Below are 12,239 nucleotides of genomic sequence, written 5' to 3' on the forward strand. Positions count from 1 at the left end.
ATGCAAAACATTTAAATGATTTTGCTAATTCTTATCATTTGAATGATATTAATAATCAGATAGAGTCAAAATCATTACCATACACCTTTTTTCTAACAGATACAAAACTTATTCAAAAATAGATAGGGTCTTTATTTCTAACCAGATGGTAACAGATTTAATTAATTCCAAAATCATTTCATGTCCTATATCTGATCATAACTCAATTGTTTTTGAATTCATGATAAAAATACTCATAATGTTCAGATCAAAAGGATACCAGCATACTTAACTCAGCTAAAAGACTATAAAGAATATATACTTTCAGAAGTACAACATTTTCTAGACATAAATAATACTCCTGAAGTCTCCATTGTCTATGTTTGGGATGCCTTAAAATCATATCTATATGGACAAAGTATCAGATGGTATAATAACAAAAGGAAATCTTGGGATAAGGAATTGTTAGATATTCAAAGTAAACTAGACTCTTATAAACATAATAATAAAGAAAATATTATGGACAAGAAAGTTATTGAAGAAATAAACAAACTAAATGAGAAATACAAAGAAATTTTAACTCATAAAGTTAAAATAACTTTAGAGAAATACAAGTTTTTGTCTTATTCAATAAGCCCCAAATACTTACATAGACTTAAAAATAAAACAAAAAGATTGAATAAACAAAACCATATCAAAGAAAACTTTTCTCTAAGGAAAAAGAAGAATGTTTCTAGTATACCAGAAATACTTGATGAATTTAGAAATCACTTTCACAAGATTAACCATAACAACATTAACATGGAACCTAAAGATAAAATAAAGGAGTTTATAACCACAAACATGAATAAAAAGCTTAATAAACAACAGATTAAACTATTGGACAAGAGTATTTCATATACAGAAGTTATTACACAAATAAATAAGCTTAAATCAAACAAAGCACCGGGTAATGATGGTATTATACCAGAGATATATAAAATCCTTTCTAAAACTACATATTCATTAATACATAAGGTTTTTATTCTGGCCCAAACTGAGTTAATAACCCCCATCTTGGCAATATACATTTATTTCACCAATGTTAAAACCTAATAAAGATCCAACTAGATGTTCTTCATATCGACCCATCTCATTACTTAATGTTGATTATAAAATGTTTATGAGTATTTTTGCTGATAGATTGAAGACAATTATCCCGGCATTATAGACATAGATCAGACGGGCTTCATTGTAAATAGAAATACTTTTGATAATATAAGAAGAACTTTAACATTAATTGATTTTGCAAATAGGAAAAAGAAAGATTTAACACTTATTAGTCTTGATATAGGTTCAGCATTTGATTCAGTAAGTTGGGACTATCTGTTTACCTTACTGAAGTGCACAAATTTCTCTGATGCATTTGTAAATTTAATTGAGCATTTATACAAAGGAACGCTGGCTTATATTAAGGTAGGAACATATGTTTCACAAAAAATACCCATTCTTAAAGGTACAAAGCAAGGATGTCCACTTTCTCCACTATTATTCACTTTAGTAATGGAGCCTTGGGCTAATTTGATTAGAAACAGTGCTGACATAGAGGGTTTTGAAATAGAAGAAAATACATCAAAAATTTAACTTTTTGCAGATGATGTTCTAATTACATCAGCAGGATCTAATTCTTCTATGCAGTCTTTATTTGATAAAATGATGAATTTTAAAAGTATTTCTGGTTTAATATTCAATGAAGAAAAAACTAAAATACTACCTATATATACACGAAAAAATACTCTCATTAGTGATTTTACTATATATGTACCCAACTCAGGTCAGATAACTTATTTAGGTATAATACTATCTAAAGATATTAAATCTATTATATATAATAACTATAATACCTGTTTTCTTAATATACAAAATCTTTTTAATACCTGGAAAAATATGTTTTTTACTATGGAGGAGAGACTTACAATTATTAAAATGATAATATTCCCCAAGATTTTATACTTAATACAATCAATAATACTTTCACCTACAAAAATAACTATCAAGAAACTGAATACACTAATGTCAAATTTCTTATGGGCACCTAATAGACCTAGGATTGCATTAAAGAAACATACTAATAGCTGGTCTCAAGGGGGTATTTCTTTTCCAGACTTTAATTTATATATTATCTCTTCTATTATAAAAGTTATTACTTTATTAATAGATCGGTCATATGTCGCAAAATGGAAAGATTATTGGGAGCTAATTAGTATGCACTTCATGAAAATCTCCTTAACACATAAAAATATGATTATAAATAACTCCATGTTGTGGTTGCTAAAGGAATTTTGTACTTCACCTATTACACCTAAACATATGGTCTGTTACCCATTAAATATTATTATTAATTATCGTAACTTTATATTCATGCACCCTAAGTATAGGGAATGGAATTTTATTGTATTCCCTATAATTTATACTCAGGGTATGCTTATGTCATCTACTTCTGAAGGAGCTCATTTAGCTATAGATAATAATCTAAAGTACTGGTATCAGCTGATATCTGATAATAAAGTTAAAAATCTAGATTTCTTAAAACAAGAATTTGATCTAAGAGAAACTTGCTGGTTAGAGGTTCAGATCTTTAGACAACATCTCATTGATAGAATAGATTTAATGTCTATAACAGTTAAAGAATCTATTCCAAAACTGATTGATTACTTGATAATAAATTTACAGAATAAAGTTTCTGATAAAGGTAAACTTTCATATATACATAAAATTATCAGACAAGAAACTTTTTACAATGTAGATTCATACTGGAATTATTTCACCTCTATTAATGGGGACCCACCAACTCAACAAGATAAACAATATATATTGGAATCTGCTTATAGAACTACATCTTCCATTGTCTGGAGATTTTATACATGGAAATTTTTACATAGATCTTTTTATACACCTTTGATGATGAATAAAATTAATAATAAAGATAATCTATGTAAGAGGTGTAATGTAGAAATTAATGCTGACTGGGCTCATATGTTTTATGACTGTATGGAGTTGAAAGAATACTGGAAGTCAATTAATGAATTTTTGCAGGCTCTTTTTACAGATAATTTCATTATTTCTAAGTCTCTTATATTATTCAACACACCTGTACCTCAATGTGTTAAAAAGATTAAGCTTCCCTTGTTATGGTCTATCCTAGCAGTGGCTAGGAAAATAATAACTAGAAATTGGATTTCAGATACACTTCCTTCGTTCAATGAATTTAAAAATGTTATGAATGTAATGTGTCATATGGAAATAAGCACAATTAGAATGAGAACAACTAGAAAAACATCACATTTTATTGTATGGGATAATTTACAAAATTTGTTAAAAAAATTCTAATTTCAATAGCACAGTATTTTAGTTTAATTAATTGATCTGATTGTAGTGGATGTCTTTGTAAATACTTTAGTTGTTTTGTTGAATATTATAATAATACCTATTTTTAATTATTTGTATAAAATTGTTATGATATTTCTCTTATATGTTAAAACAATAAATTTGTTTAAAAAAAAAAAAAAGACTCATCTATTAAAGTGCCACCTATGTTCCTCCATAAGTCCCTATGTTAGTTATTTATTCATGACTGCCCACAACTGACTTCATTTTCTCCCTAAAACTTGACAGTTACATTTACATACTTTAGGCTATCAAATTGATCATAGATGTTTGGAATGGAATCACATTTATTATGTAGAAAATAGTTCTCCTACCCACTTTGGTGTATAAGGTTATTACTTATGTATTGCTGTGCATAAAAATATAACTGATGCATTTCATAGTTCATGTGACAGATATGAAATATGTTTGCTGTATAAGCTATAATAGAAGCATCCTGTACCTTTTTGTAACTCTTTTAAGTGCAGACAGACTAATTCGCTTTTTTTATCTTCTAACATTTCTGGAACTTTCCCCATTTTTTATTATTTAGTGTGGCTGCCTCCATTTATACACACCTGTATTTTTCTTCTGTGTTACTTTCCTTGCAGTGCTGCCATGATATTATATGCAGGATTTCAGGCCATTCATAATATAACATGTTCCTCTACAGATACTTAGATAAGTAAAGTTGTAATAAAGATAACTGTCTCTACTATGCCTCCTTGAAATTGCCCTGGCATCAACACCTTCCCTTGATGGGACTGAGACAGGAACACTAACTGTAAGTAAAATGCAAATGGTTTGTACATGTCTCTAATATTAGACAGTGTTCATGCTGCCTTTGTGAAATCTTACTAGAAGCAGAAGTCTGGCTTATCATTGCTATGTACATGCTACACATTTTACCCTTCTTTCTCTTAGAAACATATAACAAACTCCATTCACTTGTAGATGATTAGAGACCATTCATCATTAACTTACTAACAATCAATTGAACTTAAATGGGTCAAAGACTGAGACCATGGCTATGCTTACACATTTGGGGACTCTTTCATCCTTTATTTGTCATATTGGGAATAAGCTTGAGTTTTTTTGTAAAAGTGTGTGATCTGAGTGTTATCTTCAATGCCCAACTAACGGGTCTATATTATTTAAACTATGATTTCTAACTTTGAATACCATATGGCAAACACCATATGGTCGAAGTTAGAAAAATTTGAATTTGTAAAAGAAAAAAAAAAAGACTAAACCCTAAACTAAGGGTTGTAGGCAAGGAGGCAAGCCCACCTGCATCCCCCACACTCCCCGATCTTTAAATATAACAACTCCGAGGCCACACTATAATGGTGGTAATGCAATGCTTCAGTGGGTAACTGTGGTGCAGAAGTTTTCTCTAGCTGCAGCTGATCAGGTGTACTGTTAAGGAGCCATTGTACAGTAAATTGCAATAATCAAGGTAGGAAAAGGTAAAGGTAAAAGTGACAGCAGAGAGATAACCTTGGAGAATCAGGGACATGATCCTGATCCTATTCCTCAGAAGAAAGCAAGATACTGTAACTATATCATGGCCAATACCTACTTTCACAGTGTTAGTTGGGGGTCTATATTTCTGACTTCAAATACCATGTCCGACACTATGTGGTCAAAGTTAGAAAACTTTGAATATGGAAAAAAAAAACTAACCTGCTAAGTATCCTTGGCTGTAAATGACTGCCTGTCATTGTGTCACTGTGTATCTGTAATGTTTACATTTACATTTATGATGTATCTGTTGTATTGTTGTTTTGTTGTATTTAACTGTATCTGGAGCTTTTCTCCCCAGGCCTTCACTGAAAATTGACCTATGTCCAGTCGGACTTTCCCAGTAAACAAATGTAAAATAAAAAAATAAATAAAAAATTTGGCCAGGCAATAACTGAAAATGATCCAGTATTTATGAAAAGTTAATTTACTCACTTATCAAATGAAATGCAATAAAAATAATCAAATCCATGGCAGATTTTATCTGAACTAATATAGGATTTAGCAAGTCCTTCACAGATTTATGTTTTTGTCTCTGTTTCTATAATGTAGTGGTAAATAGATGGTATTGACAAGTGTACAGCTCAGCTTCAGCAATATGGCATTTAAAATTCTTAAACATATTATGCCTAGCCATTGAAAATATTATACATAACACAAAAAGATATAAGGGACTTAAAACATCAAATATTTTAAGAAAACTTCAGACACAGAACCACACATGCCAATTTATTTATTTTATCTATTTATCATTTGATGACTCAAGGTGGTAATTACAAGGAAAAGTTGGCCAGGGCATCAGGGAACTTCCACTACTTGATTTGTTGGTGAGTAGGACCATTTGTGGTGTGACACTTCCTGCTTTTGTTTCAGGTCCATAGGTGGCTTGGAAAAGCAGGTGGCTTATTGTATGGTGTCAGAAACTGCTTTTTAACAGTTTGATGGAGAATTCTGGTATGCAGGAGGAGGATAAGAATGCTGATTTGTCTGTGGATTTTTGGAAAGCTCCTGATGAAGAGGCAAAGATGAGCAATGGTGAAGTGAAGTCAAGTCAAGACTTTACTTGAAATTGTGAAGGAGAAGGAGTTTGACAAATTTTTGTGTAAGGTAGTTGAGTCTTCTTAAGGGGAGAGAATGCTGAATCCCAAGTAGTTAAATAGGGGGGCAGAAAAAGAAGTGAAGGCAATCAGACGTTTACAGGAGTTAGAGTGTAAGTTGCAGCAGGAACTGTTGAGGAGAATACCATGGTTGGAAATGAAGTAGTTGTTAAAATCCTGCAGTTGGGAGAGTTGCAGGAAGATATTTGAAAGGCCGTATTGGTGGCCACTGAGCCTGAAAGGAGCAAGGATATTTCTTGGGGGGATATAATGGATAAAGTACAAAAAGAGGATGCAGAACTGTTAAGTAAAGAGTCTATGGAGAAAATAAGTCATATGTGGACATAGTAAGAGAAAGAAGGGAAGAAAATAAGTACACATAGGTGAAATGACACTATGAGGGTTTTTAGTAAAGAAAACAAGGGACTTGAAAGATATGAGGTATGGGACAATTAATTTCTCCATTAGAAACCTAACCAACTGTGGTGAGAGCTTCTATTCATATAAAGAAAGACACTTTTTGTGACATTGTTTTTGAAAATGGACATGCAATGAAAACATTTTTGGAGAATATGAAAAAAAAGAAAGACTGGGCTCCTTGGAACTTTTATGCATTTAAAGCTTTTCATAGAGAAATAAAGAAAAATAATAAATATACAATTTAGGACTGAAGTTGAAAAAGAAAATTTAAAAATATATTTGAGTGATATTTGTAAAGAAATAATGGACATGTCTAAGGTTTATGATAATAGAGGTTTATGGACTAGGGGTCAAGATTGTAATGTTATACTGCAAATGAGAAATGATAACATGGTGCATATTCCTAGTATTATAAATGTTGAAGGGCAATAAAGGGTTATAAGATATTAGAGTCAACTGAAAACTTGTTTGTTTTTCCAGTAAAAAAAAAAAAAGATCATCTGACTATCAATTGTGTTAAAAGAAAATGTTACTTATGTGGTGAAATAGCACGATGCAAAAAAAGTAAATTGAAATGTTCTTAATGTTACAAGGGTGAACATATGTGGATGGACTGTAAAGAGGGGAAGGATATGTTAGAAAAGGTAAATATGTTACAGCAAGGAGAACAGGAATATACATGAGAAGAAGTTGAAATAATAAACAAAGAAGAGCAGGGACAGAATCAAGAAAAAATAAAGGTTATGAATGAAGGAGACAATAACAAAATGGCTATAACTGAATTACAAAAAGAAGAGGAGATAGACATAGAAGAATAATCTGAAATTAGTGATGAAGAAGATGTCAGTTGTAAAATTGTTAAAGGAAACAAATATTGAAAAATTATAGGCTCAAACATGAAAGACAAAAGAAAATTAAAGGATGAAAGGTTAATGGTTTGCCATCAAAAATGTTGAATGCTCATTCTCGAACAGACGGTGACCGAAAGTACATTTTCAATGTTTCACGATGTAGAACTGGAATGATATAAAATTATAATAAGAAAAGTAAAGCTTGATTCATTATTATGAGCTCAGCATTGTGAATGGAGATTGTGGTACAGTAAGGATCTGGGAATTTACCCTTTTCCTCACTATAGTGCGATTTTGGAGTTGGCATATATAATTTGCAGAGGGTGTGGAGGGGTGGCCCTCCACATGGGGGAGCAGGTGGGCTTGCCCCCCCCCCACTAAAATGTAAAGGGACATAAGAAATTTCCAAGCAGGAAGTCTGGTATATCGAATATTGATTGTCTTGTTTCTGACGTTTTGTTTTTGACGTAGTTCGGTCTTTTACTTAAAAAATGTTTTGCCTTCAAAAGTTTGATGGTCAACCTCAACCAAGGTTAATTATGCTTATCCTGCAGTATACTTTGGAAAAGGAAAATAGATAAGTGTATGATATTAGCTATAAATATAAATAAGTTAAAAAGTATAGCTAGAAGGTTAGCTATTACAGATGTAAAAAGGTAAAAACAAAGTGAAAATTCCAGCAAAGCTAGAACTTCCACTGAGTGACCTCCCAAACCTCTTGTATCAGAGGCACATGGGATATATGCAAATGACCCTTATGATCATCAGGTGTTTCAGCTAATTGGTGATTCGCTTTATTGGCCTGAAATTGTCCATTAAAATGACGAAACAAGTCATAGTCATTCAGAATTGCCAATTAGCTGAAACACCTGATGTTCATAAGGGTTATTTGCATATATCCCATGTGCCCCTGATACAAGATGTTTGGGAGGTCATTCAATGGAAATTCTAGCTTTGCTGGAGTTTTCATTTTGTTTTTACTGATTGGATTTTCAGTGACCTTTTCACTTATTGTTTTAGTGTGTTCTTTGGGATAGTTTTGCAGTGACCTTAATGATAATGGACATCAGCTGGGTATAACAGCCCTGTGTTTCTTACCCTTAGTCAAACACTATGCTTGTGCTGTACTGACGAGGTCATAACAAGGCCAAAATATGCATATCCACAGCTAGTGGGGTTGGCTTTATTGGCCTGAAATTGTCCATGAAAACAACAAAACAAGTCATGGCCATTCAGAATCCCCAATTAGCTGAAACACCTGATGTTCATAAGGTTCATTTGCATATATCCCATGTGCCTCTGATACAAGAGGTTTGGGAGATCACTCAGTATTGGTTATATCTTTGCTGGAGTTTTCATTTTGTTTTTATTGATTTTTTTCAGTGACCTTCTCACTTATTGTTTTAGTTTGTTGTTTGGGTTATTTTTTGCAGTGACCCTAATGATAATGGACATCAGCTGGGTATAACAACCCTGTGTTTCTTATCCTTAGTCAAACACTCTGCTTGCGCTGTGCTGATGAGGTCATAACACAGCCGGAATATGCATATCCACAGCTAGTGGGATTTGGCTTTATTGGCCTGAAATTGTCCATTAAAATGACGAAACAAGTCATGGGCATTCAGACTCACCAATTAGCTGAAACACCTGATGTTAATAAGGGTCATTTGCATATATCCCATGTGCCTCTGATACAAGAGGTTTGGGAGGTCACTCAGTGGAAGTTCTAGCTTTGCTGGAGTTTTCATTTTGTTTTTACTGATTGGTTTTTCAGTGACCTTCTCACTTATTGTTTAGTTAGATGTAAAAAGGTGCAAAGGGATATAATAATACTGGAAGATGTAAAATTATTAATGAAAGATAAGCTGCAAACAGAAAATATGTGCTGAAATAATATTGTTTGAAATCTAGGTCAAGAAACTTGTTCAGGATAGGTATCTAACAAAGAAGACAACACAATTATGGCTATAACTTAAGTAAATCAAGAAAAAAATCAAAAACGTATTATTCAAACAGAGATACTTTCTTCAGGGAAAAAGAGGAGATAGCTCCATGTCTTAGTAAAATAATGAAATAGGACAGCATAATTAGGAAACTGAAAGACAAAAAGAGTTCAATGCAGACAGATTATATATATATATATATATATATATATATATATATATATATATATGGGTCTACTTCACGTGACTAAAATTTCATTTGACTGAGACCAAAATACCTAATTTTCAAAATACTGAAAACTCACTTGACTGAAACTCATAATACAGAAACCTTACAATGCTAAATTTCAAAATACTTATATGTAAACCATAGACAGGCACACTTACAACTCCAATAACTAACTCTTTACAGAACATAAAAACTACTTACGTACCTTCTTAACAGAAACTGGATGATATAAAACCAAACTAGGTGGGGGGGCTACGCCCACCACCACCCCCCCTAACTATATACTAACTCTAAGATTGCACTACAGTTGGGAAAAGGGCATATACCTTTAACTTACCTCATAGTAGTCTACACCAAGACACTACTGTTGGGAACACACAAAACATTTGTCAAATTACATGAGATACTTCCCATAAAAATGTAAAGTTACATACCCACATTTAGAAACATTACAACACTACTTTCTATATGACTATCGGTATTCTGACAATCAGTACTATAACTTACAGTAATTCTTTTTATCACAAACAATGCCAGAGGAGAAGGGAAACCCACATCATGTTTATAGCTTACAATTCAGTATAATATGATTCAGTCAAATGAGTTTTCAGAATTTTGAAAATTTGGTATTACGGTCTCAGTCAAATGAAATTCAGCCAAATTCAGTCAAATTAAATTTCACTCATATGAAGTATATATATATATATATATATATATATATATATATATATATGAAATGACAATAATAGTGGATTATGTTTAAGAAATGATAAGGATGGCAAAAGCATTATCAAATCAAGATAATAGGGATATGAAAAAGAGAATAATAGCAGAAGAACTGGATATAATATTAAGAAAAGTAAATTTAGAAACACCAGCAGGACTGGATGGGATAGAATACAAAATGTATAAGAATTTGACAATAGTACAAAAGAAATGCTTTATAGAAGTGTTAACTGAATGTCTGGATGTATGTTTTACATATAATGAACTGTGTAGTGGGGTGTTTAAATTTATATGGAAAAAGGGTGATAGAAATAATATTTGGAATTAGAGGCCTATAATATTAAATAATATGGCTTATAAAATCTTCAAGAAGATCATACAAAAAAGGATGGAATGTCAAGTTGTACTTATTGTACAGGATACATTATATAGTATTAAAGGTAGAGGATGCCACAAACTATTAATGGTGGTTAGAGAATTAATGGACAACATGTTAAATAGATATGATAACCTGTCAAGTATTGCAGGTAATTTAAGCAGAGCTTTTGATTCTACACAACACTGAATTCTATGGGATATATATATAATTCTTATAATATGTGTAAAAATAAAGAATGTGTGTATTACTTCTTATAAATGCAATAAAGTAAAATAATTGATTAATGGGTGGTTAAGTGAAAAAATAAGCATTAAGAGAGGAATTAGACAAAGATGCTCTTTTAATGGTATAATGTTTGCATTAGTTAAGAATGCAATAACAAGTTATATTAATCAGGATATGAAATCTGTAAGATATATAACTAGCGGGAATTTAGATCCCTATCATGTTATCTTATGATGATGATATTATATTAGTATAGACAGATATTTGGGATAGATGAGGTAATTTTGCACTTAAATAATTGTTTTCAAATAATAGATATGAATTTGAACAAAGAAAAAAGTAAAGGATTTGGGTATGAGAATAATATACAAGAAATTGAATTTAATATGTAAGAAGTAGAAATATTATGGGTTAGATTTGTTAAGAGATTTTAGATTTACAGAGGAAATATGTTATAAGAAAGATCAAATATATGTGTGACTTTTGGAACACAGTAGGTTGTCATTAAAGAAAAAAGTTTATTTGTTGAATTCAGTAGTTATTGTAAAAATAGTGTATTTAGCTGAACTATTTAATATGCCAACACTATATGACAGAGATATATGGAATATTATAGTCTCTTTTATGTAAGGATCCAGAGTAATCCCTGTGAAGAGAGGAATTTTGTATGTAGGAAAAGAAGAAGGGTCTGAAGATAATTAACCCTATTCTATATGCAGCATCTTTAAATTTACATAACGTGCTCAAGTGGATAAGGGATAATAATGAGAATTTAATAACTAAATTATTAAAACATAAACATGTTAAAGAATAGTATAAGTTAAAAAAGCACAAAACAGAAAGAGAGTAGAAAAATTAAAAGATAAAGGCTTGTCAAAAAATCATGAAGTAGAAAATAAATATGGAAGACTTGGAAAAGGACAAAAAAACTATGGTATAAAAATGTAATGGGGAAATGTTTCTATGTAAATCTGTGGAAAGAATTAGGAGAAATGAAACTTAAAGCCATAAAAGAAAGAAATGAGTGATATAAAAATATTTTTAAATGTTAAGATTTTTTGTAGAGACTTGCTATAAAGAAATTGCCATTGAAACATGCCTTATAAAAAAAAATGAAGGAATATGCAATAAGTGTGATGAAGAAGAAACTGCACAACATGTTTTGTGGAATGTAAAAGAATTGTAAAGTTATGTAACAAATTAAGAGAAGAAAATTATTCAGATGGTATAAAGGGTCAGGAGACATAAGCATGGATATGATTGAATCTAATTTTTATATAGATAAAAAGGAATAATATGCTGCCAAAATGGATAGAAAAATTTGGATCATTTGGAATCAAAAAATTAAAGGAATAATGTATAATGCTAAATGGGACTTGGCAGAAATGTTAAAAAAATATTTGATTCTGGTTGTGGAAGTTAGACTGGGGTCAAATAAGAACTGATTGTGTATTTCTAGAA

The sequence above is a fragment of the Protopterus annectens genome, chromosome 4.part0 (assembly GCF_019279795.1).
Source record: "Protopterus annectens isolate FY-2018-M chromosome 4.part0, PAN1.0, whole genome shotgun sequence".
Lineage (NCBI taxonomy): Eukaryota > Metazoa > Chordata > Ceratodontiformes > Protopteridae > Protopterus > Protopterus annectens.